This window comes from Heterocephalus glaber, unplaced genomic scaffold, assembly GCF_053883595.1.
Source record: "Heterocephalus glaber isolate CG9 unplaced genomic scaffold, H.glaber_assembly_v1.0 deba00001553, whole genome shotgun sequence".
Taxonomy (NCBI): domain Eukaryota; kingdom Metazoa; phylum Chordata; class Mammalia; order Rodentia; family Bathyergidae; genus Heterocephalus; species Heterocephalus glaber.
The window spans coordinates 14,144,395-14,158,228 of record NW_028258344.1 but is presented as its reverse complement, the minus strand read 5'-3'; the positions used below and the strand labels follow the sequence as shown (position 1 = coordinate 14,158,228).

The 13,834-nt window shown below is 42.7% G+C and overlaps 1 protein-coding gene across 1 annotated transcript in view; it reads right to left on the bottom strand.

Annotated features, from left to right (window-relative positions):
- Positions 1-11,891, bottom strand: part of Sulf1 (sulfatase 1) — a 156,577-nt gene extending 144,686 nt beyond the window's left edge. The window contains 2 exon segments of the mRNA XM_087190436.1: positions 1,197-1,289; positions 11,619-11,891. The gene's annotated coding sequence lies outside the window, so the exon portion shown is untranslated.
- Positions 11,892-13,834: the final 1,943 nt, after the last annotated feature.

The window sequence follows — 13,834 nt, the reverse complement described above, 5'->3', positions numbered from 1 at the left end:
TATTAAGTTCCTCCAGCTTTTCTCTAGTTACCAAAGTCGAACCTCTTTCTTTCCCACAGAGAAGCTGATGCAGTGGGCTAGAGATTCACAAAGAAATGTCTGGCAAGCTGACGCAAGAAGATAAAGAATTTGAATGAAGTCACATTTCCATTCACTGAACTTATTCCTAGATGTACATACAGACATTTTATAGTTTCTGTTTTGGAATATTTTCTTCTTCTCCTGTCTGGAGTCTCGCAGTAAGGAGACCTCCCTTTCGACCTGTAACCCCTGACTGTTGATTCTGCTCCACACAGTGCAGTAATCAGGTCCTCCTGCAGCCAAGCACCCAAGAGCCAGAGGAAACCCGCTAACACCGAAACCTCCATGTCAGACACTCACCCCAGCCCAGACACTTCCAGCCATTGCCCCTCCTCCCTTGGCATTTGTAGAATGCAGACAAAATGCCTAATCCCTCAGAAGACAAACCTGAAATTCGGGCCAGATGTAAAGATTTTGTTTTGTTTTTGTTTTCTGTGTGAGTCATGAACATTCTGGTGATTAGAGGAGTAGTTCCAAGCCAACCTGGGCCAACACAAGGTTTGGAAGGAAAATCAAGCAAAGGATGATGATGTTAAAGAGTAGCAATTTGAAACCAAAAGAACTCAACAGCTTCCACTGCATTGTTTTGGTTGGGGTATCGCTGACATTTGAGAAGAAGCTATTGGAAGGTAAACTCATACAAATCCAACTCCTGAGAATGTTTGTGCAACCCAGTCTGCATTGCTGAGGTGGGTCTGTCTCACCATACAGTGTTTACCTGCATCAGTGTTTACCTGGCTGCGCCAAGCAGCTATGAAGACAAGCTGTGAGCGAGGCAAGTGGCTGCGGCTGCTTGTGCTCTGAGCCTGGAAGGTGCAACTACGGGTGCTGAGTTGGACTGGCCGCCACTTGTTCCCCTCCAATTGTCATTTCCTGGCAGTCCTGGCATTCTGGGGCAAGGATGTCATGACCTGGCTCTGCCACACTTAAAGCCCTTTTTAAGCTCTCTCAGCCAAGAAGACTGAGAATGTTACAGGAAGGTGTAGAGCCCTCGGCTCCCTCCGTTTTCGCTAGTTCTTACTATTCTCCATTTGTGAAATGTTCCCCCCTTCTAGTGACAGTGCTCAGGTGGCCTTGGCATAATTAGTTAAGAGATAAAAATTTGGTAAGTATACCTTTGACAAGATTCTGCAATTATTCTGCCTTGAAGAACCTGCATATTATCTGCCAAATCCCTTCCTCAGCAGGGGTTGGGTGGCCGTCAGCACCTGTAAGGGACAGGAACAAAAGTGCCATCAGCTGCATCTTGTCAACAATTCCTGTCATCTTTCAGATGTTGCCCTTTCATGGCTTCAAAAGGAGAATATCAGGAATAATATTCATCAAATTTTATCAGAACTGATTTTCTGATGCTCATTCGTTAGTCTCTGAAGCACCGTGGGAGATTCAGTCCTTTTGCAGAAGTTCCCATTTTTACCTCCTCTTCATCGAGGGAAAGATTTTCCATTAGAATCATTTCGTATTATTCTTTGCCTGGATTTCATAGAACGAATAAAGAAGAGTTTCTTTTCTAAAGTTTATAAAGTGTTCCAAGTTTAAAGGTTGAGTGACATCTAATTTCAGGTTGTGGGAATCTATTTTTAAAAAATGTTCTGAATCAAAAAGTTTTATAAATTTATAAAATGTTAAAGTTGCTGCAAGTTATTATTTGATGAATAGCAAAGAAAGCCTTTACAAGTGGCTAATTTGTTTATATTCTGAATTTATGACAGTTAAAAATATAAGTGACTAAAACAAGTTAGTTTAAGAGGAAACATCCATTTTAACGCATCAAGTGTTTGATAAAGCAATCTTGCTATTATTAATAACACATTTTAACATTTTATATATATATATATATATATATATATATATATATATATGAGAACTGGCTATAGTGGCACATGCCTATAATCCCAGCACTCTAGGAGGATGAAGCAGGAGTATCACTAGTTCAAGCCCCACCTGGGCAATTTAGTGAGACCCTGTTTTAAAATTAAAACAATAAAAAGGGCTGGGGATGTAGCTCAGTGTGAAGGCCCTGGGTTCAATCCTTAGTACTGCACAGATACACATAGAAAGAAAATAATATCAGATACAATAGGAAAGTGACGGACTATTTAATAATTCAAAGTTTTCCTTTTGTTTAATTTTTTTCTCTTGCCCATGTAAATAGAAATGTTTAATAAAGCATTTCATTTGGCCTTTCTTACTTTCCCACTGCTGAATGCAATTGTATGTTGTTATAGCTGGTGGTGGTGGTGGGGTAACTGCCAGAGGTAACAGGTGTATCTTGTTTCCTTCCACAGACCTGGCAGCTCCCACTGGGAACTGGCTTTGGTGACTCAGGTTAAAAGTGAGCAGTTCCAGGTCCTTCCCTGTCCCTGGAAGCATGGCTCCTACAGCACTGAGATGCTGCATCGGGGCTCCCCAGACCAGGCCTGGGGCTGCAGAGCCCAGTTTCCTCCAAGGCCATCCTTGTCCTGTGTCTTTACCCTCTGACAGCAGCTGAGCTCCTCCCCTGCCAGTTTTATGCCACCCTCTGGGGTCTGGCACCTCTCACTCAGGAGACCTTTAGAATGCCCCCTCCCTGTCCTCCTTATCCTGGGAACTGGTGAGTTCTAGAACTTTCACATCCTAGTCCAAGTCCTTGAAAATATCCTAAATTATTATAAGCATCATGCAGATGCTTATTTTTATATGTTTTGAGAGGACATATCAATGCTTATATCACCCTGGGACTGCCTGAAGTTAAAATTTACTCTGAGCTGGCAATGTAGCTCAGAGGTAAGGCCTGCGTTTAGCATGTGTGAAGCCTTGGGTTCAATTCCCAGCACAAAAGAAAAATCTGAATGTAATGCCTAAAGATTTGGCTGTGGTCAGGCTGGCATAGCCAAAGATTCAGATGATACTGACAACCCTTTCTGAGACTATTCTGAACCTGTTTTTCAGATCGGGAGATTCTGGAATTAAATGCTTGAATTACAGGTTACAACATTCACTAGCTATGTGATCCTGAGCAAGTTATTTAATTTCTCTATCCCTTAGTATCTTCCTCTGAAAAACGGGGATTAAAAATGGTATCCACACTATTGGGTAAACAGGATTACATGAGAACATCCACGTGAAAACTGAAGAGCTCCTGGCACAAAATAAGTGCTCAATAAACACTGGCAAATATTACTTGGGTTGATTTGTTTTTAAAGTCAGTAATAAAGATACAACTTCTCTTGCATATTTGCAGTGACAAGACATTTTAGGTTATGGGGATGTAGCTCAGTGGCCAAACACTTGCCTAGAGTGCATAAGACCTTGAGTTTCATCCCCAGCACTGGGGGAACAAATTATAGAATGAGACTAGTTGGGGTTTTTGTTATGTTTTATTTCTAAATGGAGACTTTGATCTCTTAGCTCTAAAATAATACTGTGTAGTTGAATCCTGTAATAATTTCATTGGTATAGGACACCAGAGAAAGCCTAAATACCTGATTGGCATATGTGCGCACATAAGAGTCGAATGCTTCCTGCTGTGTTGTGTGAAGGTTTGCTTAGTTCCTGGAACTGAGAGAAGGGAGGGGATGACCGAATCATCAATTCCCAGTTCCATGGCCTGGAACCCAGCAGCTCACTGGCTGCTCCTTTTTCATTTGTGGCAATTCCATACTGGTTTGTCAGGCAGGGACAGTACAATATGCCAGGGGAATTTTTTTGCCAATTTCATTTTTGATTGATTGATTGATTGATGATTGTTTTTGGTACTGGGGATCAAACTCAGGTCCTTGCAGCTTATGAGGCAGTTGCCAGAACTACTGAGCTAAATCCTCAGCCCAATTTCATTTTTGACTATCTGGTTAAAATAATATTTCTCTCTCTCTCTCTCTCTCTCTCTTGCAGTACTAAGGATTGAACCCAGGGCTTTGTCACTGAGCTATATCCCCAGTCCTTTGTGGTTTTTATTCTGAGACAGGCTCTTGTTATGTTTTCCAGGCTGGGCAATCAACCCACCTGCCTCAGCCTCCCGGAATGCTGGGGTTAGGGGCAGGCGCCACCACAGCTGGCCACATTTATTCTTTAGTTTCAGTAAAACTACATATTCTTGGTTACAATATCATTGGCTTATAGTTTTGCTTATATTTAATTAGTTTTAATTGTTGGATTTTCAGGGATATAAATGTAATCATATTAATTTGTAGTCACCCCCATCCACGGGTTCTGTATTTCAGATTCAATCAATCACAGATTTAAAATATTTTTAAAAGTGTAGATACTCAACATGTGTATAGGCTTTTGTTCCTTGTTACCCTCAGAAGTTTGGTGTGACAACTCTTTATGTGGCATTTACATTGTACTGAGTGTGGTAAGCAATGCAGGGATGGTTGAAAGTATACAGGGGGAGGTGCATGGGTTAGAGGCAAATGCTGTGCTCTTTATGTCAGGGCCTGAGAAGCTGCAGATTTTGAGGTCTGCATGGGGAGGGGTCCAGGAGCCGATCCCCAGAGGCCAGCAAGGGAAGACAGTGGCTGCTGTGTTTCACTGACACTTCAGTAGGTAACATTACCGAGCCAACACTGGGGGTGCCGTGGCCTGTGGCCTGCCTGGCGCCTGGGTTGAGAAACGTGGCTGCACAGCACCTCAGCCCCACTTTCTCGGCTCCCACTCTTTTTAAGACAGGGTCTTGCTAGGTAGCTCAGACTGGCCTTGAATTTAACAATCCTCCTGCCTCAGTCTCCTGACTGCTCAAGATTGTCCTGTCTTGGCCTCTCGAGTAATAGGATTCCAGGTGTGCAACGCCACACTCAGCTGAGGCCTCAGGCTTCAGGAGGCCTCTACAAACTTAAAGTTCTTAATACCATTCACTTTGGTGCCTGTTAAAATCCCACTTTCCAAAAAATCTTAATTTTTATTTAACTCTCTCACCAGAACTCCTATGACATTTAAAATCTGTGCTATGCAACACTGCACTTAGTTACGTAATCTGTGGCCTGCAAGGGAGTAGTCTGTCTGGGTCAGGTTTTATTGTTATTCGCTTTTCTGGTGGTGTTGGGGATGGAATCTGGGTCCTTGGGTATATCAGGGTATGCCTACTGCAGATTCGCACCCCCAGGCCTTTGGTCAGGTTTGAAAATTGCTCAGAGTGACAGCTGTAGCTTGGGCCTTGTGTCTGGTTTATGCTCTGAGCACAACGTGGTCCCATGAACTATGAGTTACTGAGCATCCCTGCAAGTGTGGTCCTTGGTTCATTTCAGTTTCTTCAAATTTTGGTTAAAAATACTGTATCTAGGGCTGGGGATGTAGTTCAGTGGCGCTGCACCTGCCTGGCAAGTGCAAGGTCCTGAGTTTGATCCCTGGTACCAAAAAAACCAAAACAAAACAGTATTTAATCAGTCAGGCAAACCTCTGCAATCCATCACTCTAGAGGCCGAAGCAGGAAGTCTTGAGTTCAAGGATAACTTGGGCTAAAGTGTGAGATCTCTCAAAAAACCAAATGGAATATGAGATCCTGAGTGGTTCCTCAGAGAAGCACGAATTATCCCGCAGTCCTGAAAATGAGACACATACACTTGAAAGGACTGGAAACCAATGTCTTAACCAATCTCTTAGTCATTTGCCCCTTTTCTTGAGTCAGACACTTTCTGTAAGCAATGACTCTGCACCAGACTTAGGTCTGCGTGTGCGTGCGTGTGTGTGTGTGTGTGTGTGTGTGTGTGTGTGTGTAAAGAGGGAGAAAGGGTGGAGGTGGGGTTCAGTGACAGAACACTTGCTTAGCACGTGCCAGGCTCTGGCTTCAATCCTCAGCATGGAATTAAAGACAAAAAGGAAGGAGAGAGGGAGGGAGGGAGGGAGAGTAGATGGAAGGGGGGAACGAGGGAAAAGAGAGACAAAGAACTTTCACTTGATTCTCAGGTTTTCCATTCCTAAACTGATAGGATAAGGTAAGACTGATAGACCTCCCAAATCCTTTTACTCCAAAATTCTGTAAAATGTTGGCACATAGGCCTATTAATTTAAAATTACCATGCACAAATTAATGTGGGTGAATGACAGAATTTCACCTGCTGCTCAGCTTGATACTTTAAGAGCTGTTCTTGAACTGTTTGGGTTGGCTTTTCTATTTTTGTGTGTTACTGCACTTAGCACTCAACAAATTCCTGCTATAAAGCAGCTAGATGGTGGAACTTAAACTCTCTTGGCTCGCTGAGCTGTTCAAGAACTGAGCTGCATTTCCTGGCTCTCAAACTTCGTAAATGCATCAGATTTTGCTGCAGAGAAATGTCATTAAAATAATCGTCCTCAGTGGAAAACACTAGCACCATTCAGAGTTAGTGAAGTGCTGAAACAGTAACTGATATTTTTAAACTGTGAGTTGGAGGCATTTTCTATATTGTACAACACATATATTTAGACAGATGTGTAAGGTAAATGTTTATTTTTCTTACGCCCTTGTCCTTTAATCATCTCCTAAGAGTGGCTTTAGTTTTGCTGCTGAAGTGCATTCTGCCTTTGTGTTGGGAGGTAATAACCAGATCTAAACTTTGGTCCCTAAAGGGTGGTTGGAAGGTCCAAAATGTCCTCATTAGAACACTAGCCCTGAGCACACAGATTTTGCCATTGTGGACAGTGCATGCATATGGGCCCATCATTACTTCATGCACAATGACATGAGACCAGAAAACATGTGATTAGGGAGCCAAACCCAAGAGCAAGCTGGGGAGCCTCGAGCTTTCCATGGAGCTCAGAAATAAAGCAAACTCCAGCAACGCTCAGGGCTCAGGTGTCCGGGGGCTGCACAGCTGCGACTCATCCACTCCTCACACGGCGTGTGGGCAAGCTCAGTGGCTCAGGCAGCGGCCAGCCTGGGGTAAATCATTATGTTAGCAAACTCAAAATGACTGTGAGGAGTGTAGCAGCAATTACTTAGGAAGCTAAGACTTTAAATGGCTTCAGTAACCTAGATGTGCAATGGCCAGCACCATATATGGAAGCGCAGTATATTCTTCACTTTAATTTGTGCTAATGAGAATTCCCCCAAATATTATCTTGCTCTTTCTTTAAATAATAAACTTTCCCATGATGCTAACTCTTCTCATTCTAAAGTATCTATTTCACCATTATTTTGCATAGCTAAGATGTTAACAGTTCCTTTTAGGAAGTCTTCCTTTTTTGTTGTTGTTTTATGGCAAAAGAATATTAGTAAAAATAGAAACCGTTTTTCATCATTTCCAAAGTCAAAGATAATTTGTGAAGTCTGGTGGATTTTGAGATAAGCTATTAGAAGCCTGATAGAATTCAGATTATAACCAAATAATATGTTTCTAATAAGTGATAACACTTTTTTATATTTAGAGATGGAAATAGCTTCTTAAATCTGTCTTTAAATGTGCTGATACTGTTCACCTACCAGAAAGAAATAGTATACGACTTTGCAAAACAAGCCATAAAATCTGGGGCTAAACCCTTTCCATAATAAATGGCATTTCCTCTGAAGTGTACAGGTGGGGTAAGAGCTAGGAAATCTGAGAGACTTTGCCATAGAAGATTAAGTGTAGACAAGGTGAGAGGGATAAGAAAACTGTTATTGAGCAAGCAGACTTCAAAAATTTTAAAAGTCACAGCTTCCTGTCTACTAATCAGATTTTCTATTCATCCAAAACGTTAAAATTCCTCCAGTTGTCATTGTTTAAATATTCACAAATGTGGCCGGGGATTTAGTTCAGTTGTGCCGATGCCTGCCTCACAAGCTCAAGGTCCTGAGTTCGATCCCAGGTACCAAAAAAAAAAACAAAACAAAAAATTCACAAATGTCACTTCCTCCCTCTCTAATCAAGCACCAGTCTAGGGTATGGGAGGAGCTCACTGGTCACGGAGGAAGGAGTAAATGACAGTAGCTAGGCCATCACTAGCCGGGTAAGAAGCTACCTGCCCTATGGCAGTCCCTGAGTGGGTCAGGGGAAGTGGAAAAATCCCTGCTAAAGAAAGAGCTTTTTTGTTGAGTAAATATTAATTCTTTCTGAGTATGTGCTTCTTATAGATAAGTATCTACTAGCGCATAGATCTTTCTTCCTAGACTCTGCCCATTTCTGAGGGCTCAGTGGAAGTAGAAATTACTCACTTTGAAGGTACCCATGGTAAGATCGCCTAGACATGGCCTTCCTGTTGAAAAGTTAATGGGAGGGAACACCATTCACCACAGCAGAGTCACAAAAGCCAGCAGGGACCTAAGATTAAAGACAGCAAGGATCCAAGATTAAAGTGCTAAACCCATCAGTGCAGACACTGATGTTTCTTGGGGACATTAGAGCATAAGAGGGGGAGCTCAGTCTTTATATTTCTTCTCAAAATTTCAGAAAGAAAAATCTAGCAATTTTATACTTTTTCTAAAAATTGCTTTTAAAAAAATTACTTTTCATTTTTACCCAGTGTTGCAATTGAACTTATATTGACGTCTCCCCCTGTTGTTACCCCCAAAGAACTCTATTTTCTTCTAAAAACCTGGACCTCCTCTTGCCTTACGGTATTCCATTATAGCTACCCAGTGGCCCAAACCCAGAACTAATAATTATGGCAGTTTCCTTTTCATCCTTTCATTTATCCAGTCCCAAGTCAAGAATGTCCTACCTTGTAAGTATGTCTGGAATCTGAGCCTGCTGTCACCTACACAGCTCAGGCCCTTTGCATTTCTCACTTGTACACATTAGTCTCTCCACTGTTCCCCCAGAGTTGCTACCCCCAACCAACACTTCACGTGGGCGACTATATATATATATATATATATATATATATATATATATATGGTATATATATTCATTCATTATATATGTATATTCATTCATTTTATATATATATATTTGTTCAATATATATATTCATATAATATATATATTCATTCTTTCTAGGCTCAGTAGTAGAATGCATTTGCTGGCTAGCATATGCTGGTTTCAAACCCCAGCACTGCAAAAATAAGTAAAAACAAAATCTTTCTAAAATGTAAATCACATCTACTCTGCGCACCTTCCTAGCTCCAAGTCTCTCCACTGATGGAAGTCTTCCCAAAAGTGCTGAATTTGAATGTTTAAGTAGGTTGTGCTACAGTGTTTCCATCACTGAGAAGCATTTGCAACAAACAAAATAGCCGAATAAACAAACAAAACTATTAGGGCTAAAAATACATATCAGTGGTAGAACGCTTACCTATCCCGTAGAAGGTCCTGGGTTCAATACCTAGTACCACTCCATTCCCCAAATTACCCACTGTGCTGTCTCAGTGACACAAACTGCCTATCCAAGGCTGGTCCACAGGTGAGTTCCTTTCACTAGGGTTGACCGTCCAAATAGCACAAAATACCAATGTACTGACTGGGCCCCCACTAAACCTCCAGATTCAACACTCTCACACCATGTGGACCAGTTCCTGTTCCCAGGCTGCCGTGGACCTCCAGCTCTCCAGTGCTGTCTCTTTTGGACCCTCCTTCCCTACCTCATGTTTTTCCTTTAAAACTCAGTCAGCATCACCTTTGTGAAAAGTTCCTTTGATTTTTCTCAGGAAGAGCTAACCACTCTGGCCTCAGTGTTGCTATGGTTTTGAACACATGACTATTTTTGCAGGTATTATACTGTTATGAAAACAATCTGTTGTTTTGTCTGTCTCCTCAGATAATGGACTCTTCCAGGACATAAGTCTTATTCATCTTTGTATCACTAGTGCTTAGCCTAGCACGTAATCCATAGTAGATGCTTAATAAAATGAAGAAATTGAATGAGTGCTAAAAAATAAAGAGTAAATAGAAAAGACGTAAAATGGACTAAAAGACTATCTTCAGACTCTGTCCTAATTTTACATATATTGTTTTCTCTTAGTCTTTTCAACAATTTTCTCTTTAGAGTAAGTACTATTGATCCCATTTCATAGATGTGAAAACTGAGGTTGGAAATCTTAAGCCTCTTATAGGTGGCCCTATAACCAGGTAATGGCCAAACCAAGCCTCAAATTCGGATCTTATCAAATCTATGTTCTTTCTACTGTGACTCAGTATGCTGTTGACAACAATGCTGAGATTCCACGGCTGGTCTTTGTAATCAAATTAGCTAGAGGACAGAAATTAATTTTAAATTTTGGGATAAAAGTATCTAGGATCCAGTTTCATTTTCAAGTTTAATTATATATTAGAATTTCTTAGGAGCTGCAGATAGTTTGAAGTAGAAATATTATTTAAAGGGAATCTCAAAAACAGACAAATACGTTTGCTAAATAATGAAAAATAACTCCATTGAAATCTGAAATTTGGTATGAAATTTCTCATTTGGTTCATTTTGTAAAACACTGAGCACTCAATAGATGCAACACATATATAAGTTCAGCCTTTGGGGGGCATTTATGATCCAAGCCAGCCAGGGTTGGTGGTACACACCTGTGATTCCAAACACTTGGCTGGCTGAGAATCACCAGTTCAAGGCCAATCTGGACTACATAGCAAGACCTTGTCTCAAAAAAAGTTCAAGATAACAAAATATGTATATATCATATACTAGTAAATACATATTATATATGGGTTTCACATTTGTTTATCTAAAATGAAGACAACCAAACTCAGTAACTTAACATGAGAAGACTTTTTTTTTTTAACCTTATAACCAATTTATATTTCTTAGTTTTCTTACCTGAAATACTACTAAGGCAATAGTCTTCTCTATTCCATAGTATAACAAGGTATAATCATGATTTTGTAAATGCAAATTATGCAATTACCCCAAACAGAACTTTACTTTCTTGGCTTGTTTAACTAGCAAATCATAGTTTCTGTGTTCATAAGTAGCCTTTTTGTTAGTGTTGTTCTCAAGTTTTACATCCACCATTTGTTGAAGGGTAGTTTCTCAAAGCCATGGGCATCACCCCTGAGAAAAATGCTGTGTGAATTTCAGCATTCTTCACAGAAACACAGTTTAATAACGGCTTTGGGTTTTGCCAAGACTTAAGAACTCAGTGCCCATGTTCCTTTTAAATTAAAACCCTTCAGCCACGCACTGAAAAAAAAACTTTAATAAAAATGAACATATTCACTATAGTTAGTGTTTTGTGCAGTTTACATAAGTCGGTGCAAATTTCAACCCTACACTAAGAGAAGGAATTTATTTCAGAGTGTGAAAAGAAACTTTCAACAATTATATTTAACTGGAATTGTGATACTCGTAAGGCAGAGAAACTGAAGATCAAAGTTGTTGCTAAGTTTCTTGTTGCCTAACAAGGCAGGTGAATAACCAGGACTCATATTTAGGAAGGGGGGGGGAGACAGACAGACAGACATGACCAGAATGCCCTCAAAGCGGCCAATCTAAGTGCCTCCCTGAGTGTTATTTTAAGTGAATTATCAGAGGAAACCTCTTTCCCTGCTGTTAGCCTTAGGAGGGACCACACTGGGTAGAAGACTTCGGCCAAAAACACATTTTCCATCCTCTAAGAAGAGGAACCAGGGAAAAGAATAAATTACATGAAACGCTCAAGGGCAGGAAGGAAAAGTTTGTCATCTCTTCCTTGTTAAAGTAAAAGTAGAGCATCATACTTACAAGTGGCGCTTTCCAAAGCTTCTCTAGAGAAAGAGCTCGGGGAGCAGGGGGGAGACAGAGGAGCGGAGATAAGGTGGCAGCGGGACTTCCGTTCTCCTCCAGGGGGGAGTCATTGTTCCTTATCTGCCCTGACCTCCGCTCAGCCCCGGGAGCCAGGAAGGCCCGGCCTCCGACCCCCTGCCCTCCCACCCGGCTTCCAGCGCCTCGGCTTTGCTATCCGCGGATAGCGTCGCCGGCCGATCCGGTGCCCAGGGCTCCTGAGGGGCTGTCTGCGAAGTGCTTGCGAGATGCAGCGGGTTATATAAGCCTCGTACTATCATCATCACACCCCCATAGAACCAGCGTTGCCAGACAAATACAAGACAGTTCCAAGAAGAGGAGGAGCACAGGCAGAAGTTGCACTGGGGGTGAATTTCGGGACACCGCTGAACTGACAGGAAAAAAAAAGGCAACTCAATCTGTGCATGCAAACCTCGGCAAACAAACAGTGCCTGCAGCTGGCCGGCGGGGGAGGGGCGGAGCCGAGCGGGCCTCCGGGCGTGCGGTTCCGGCCCGCACTCGGCACAGTAGCTGCCCCCCGCCAGGCAGGACGAGAGCACGACGGGGCTGTGGGGCTGGGCAAGCCAGGCGGTCCAGGCGGAGTGCTTAGGAAACACGGATCGCCCTGAGACTCCCACCGGGGTCTCTGTCCTTGTCATTATTCCTGGTCGCTTGTTTGGAAGGCGCTCTCCGTGCCCGAGAAATCCTCTATTTTAAACCTCGCAGGATCTCTGCTCCGTCCTCTGTGGGAGCTATAAACAGAGACAGAGCTCCTCATCAGAGCCCGGGTCATCTGGGAAAGTTCTGACTTACAACGGCCAGCCCCGAGCTGAGCTAGTGTGCCACCGTTCCCCACTTGCTGCTTACACTTTATTATTATCATGCCCTGTCCTTAGCACTGCTCCCCAGCATGGAAAGAAATTCCTCATCCTGGCCTTCAAAGCCCGCAATTTGTCTCCACATTAATTTTCCACTTCCCTTCCCACCTCCAGCCTCAGCCACTCACCCCACTCAGCCCACTCAGCCCAGCACATTAGAATATGACTCATTCTCGAAAGATGGCCTTTCAGTGCCTCTTTTTCCTAGGTTACATCCCCCTCCTCAGCGGGGGAAAGTCCTCACTCCAGATTTCTTGAAGGTTTAGCTCAAATTCCGGCTCCCCCCCAAAGACTTCGGCAAATTTCCCCTCCTTTCTCCCTGTTCATATTGCTTTTTCTCCCATCAAAGGTTTGGGCCCTCCTGTTCTCCCTGGTGGCCTGGGGCAGAGGGCCCTGGAAAATCAGGTGCAGAGTGAGTATTAACTAAGGGCTGACCTGATCTTTCCTGGGCTGTGACCTGTGAGTTTAGGTGACACCATCACTTAAGTGGGGAGGTTTTCACGCTTGTTCAGTGGCAGAGCACTTGCCCAACAGGTTTGAGGCTCTGGGTTCAATCCTCAGTACCACACAAAACGAAATGAGAGAGAGAGAGAGAGAGAGAGAGAGAGAGAGAGAGAGAGAGAGAGAGAGCCAGAGGGAGAGAAGTGGGGTGGGGGTGGGGGTGGAGAAGAGATTGGATCGTGGTAGAAAAGTTATATAAAATGTAAGGAGAAGCCAGCAGGCCTGTAAGCCCAGAACTCTGGGAGGCTGAGGTAGGAGGATTACAAATTTGAGCCAAGCCTGGACAATATGGTGACTTAGCAAGATCGTCTCTCTAAAGAAAAGGGGGGAGGGGGTTGAGAAGGATGGGTATATTATTGAGTGAGAAAGCCCAGGGTTCAATCCTCAGTACTGAAAAAGAAAAAAAATATGTTGAAAGGAGCATCTAAAATTTCAATCAGCTTTCTTTAGGATGTAAGTTTGTAGGGAAACAGGTCAGGAGGCACCCAGGGCCATGGCTACTATGCGGTAGAGGGCCCGTAAAGTGGAGTTTACTCACTCAATACCAGGGAAGTCCTCTAAAGGTGAGGTTTTTCAGAAAGCCCACACTTACGGGTGCATTTTATGGAAGAACTCCCCTACTACTGGGAGAATGTGGGCCATCACGACAGCCTTCAACAAATGAGCAACAGCTCTCTTGTGAGCTGTTTGATGAATGATACTGGGAGAAATATGGAACGTGATCTGTCAGGTACTGAATTTCTTGTGGCTTTGTAGTAAAGCATTCTTGATGACATGTCCTCTGTTATTCTCCGGTAA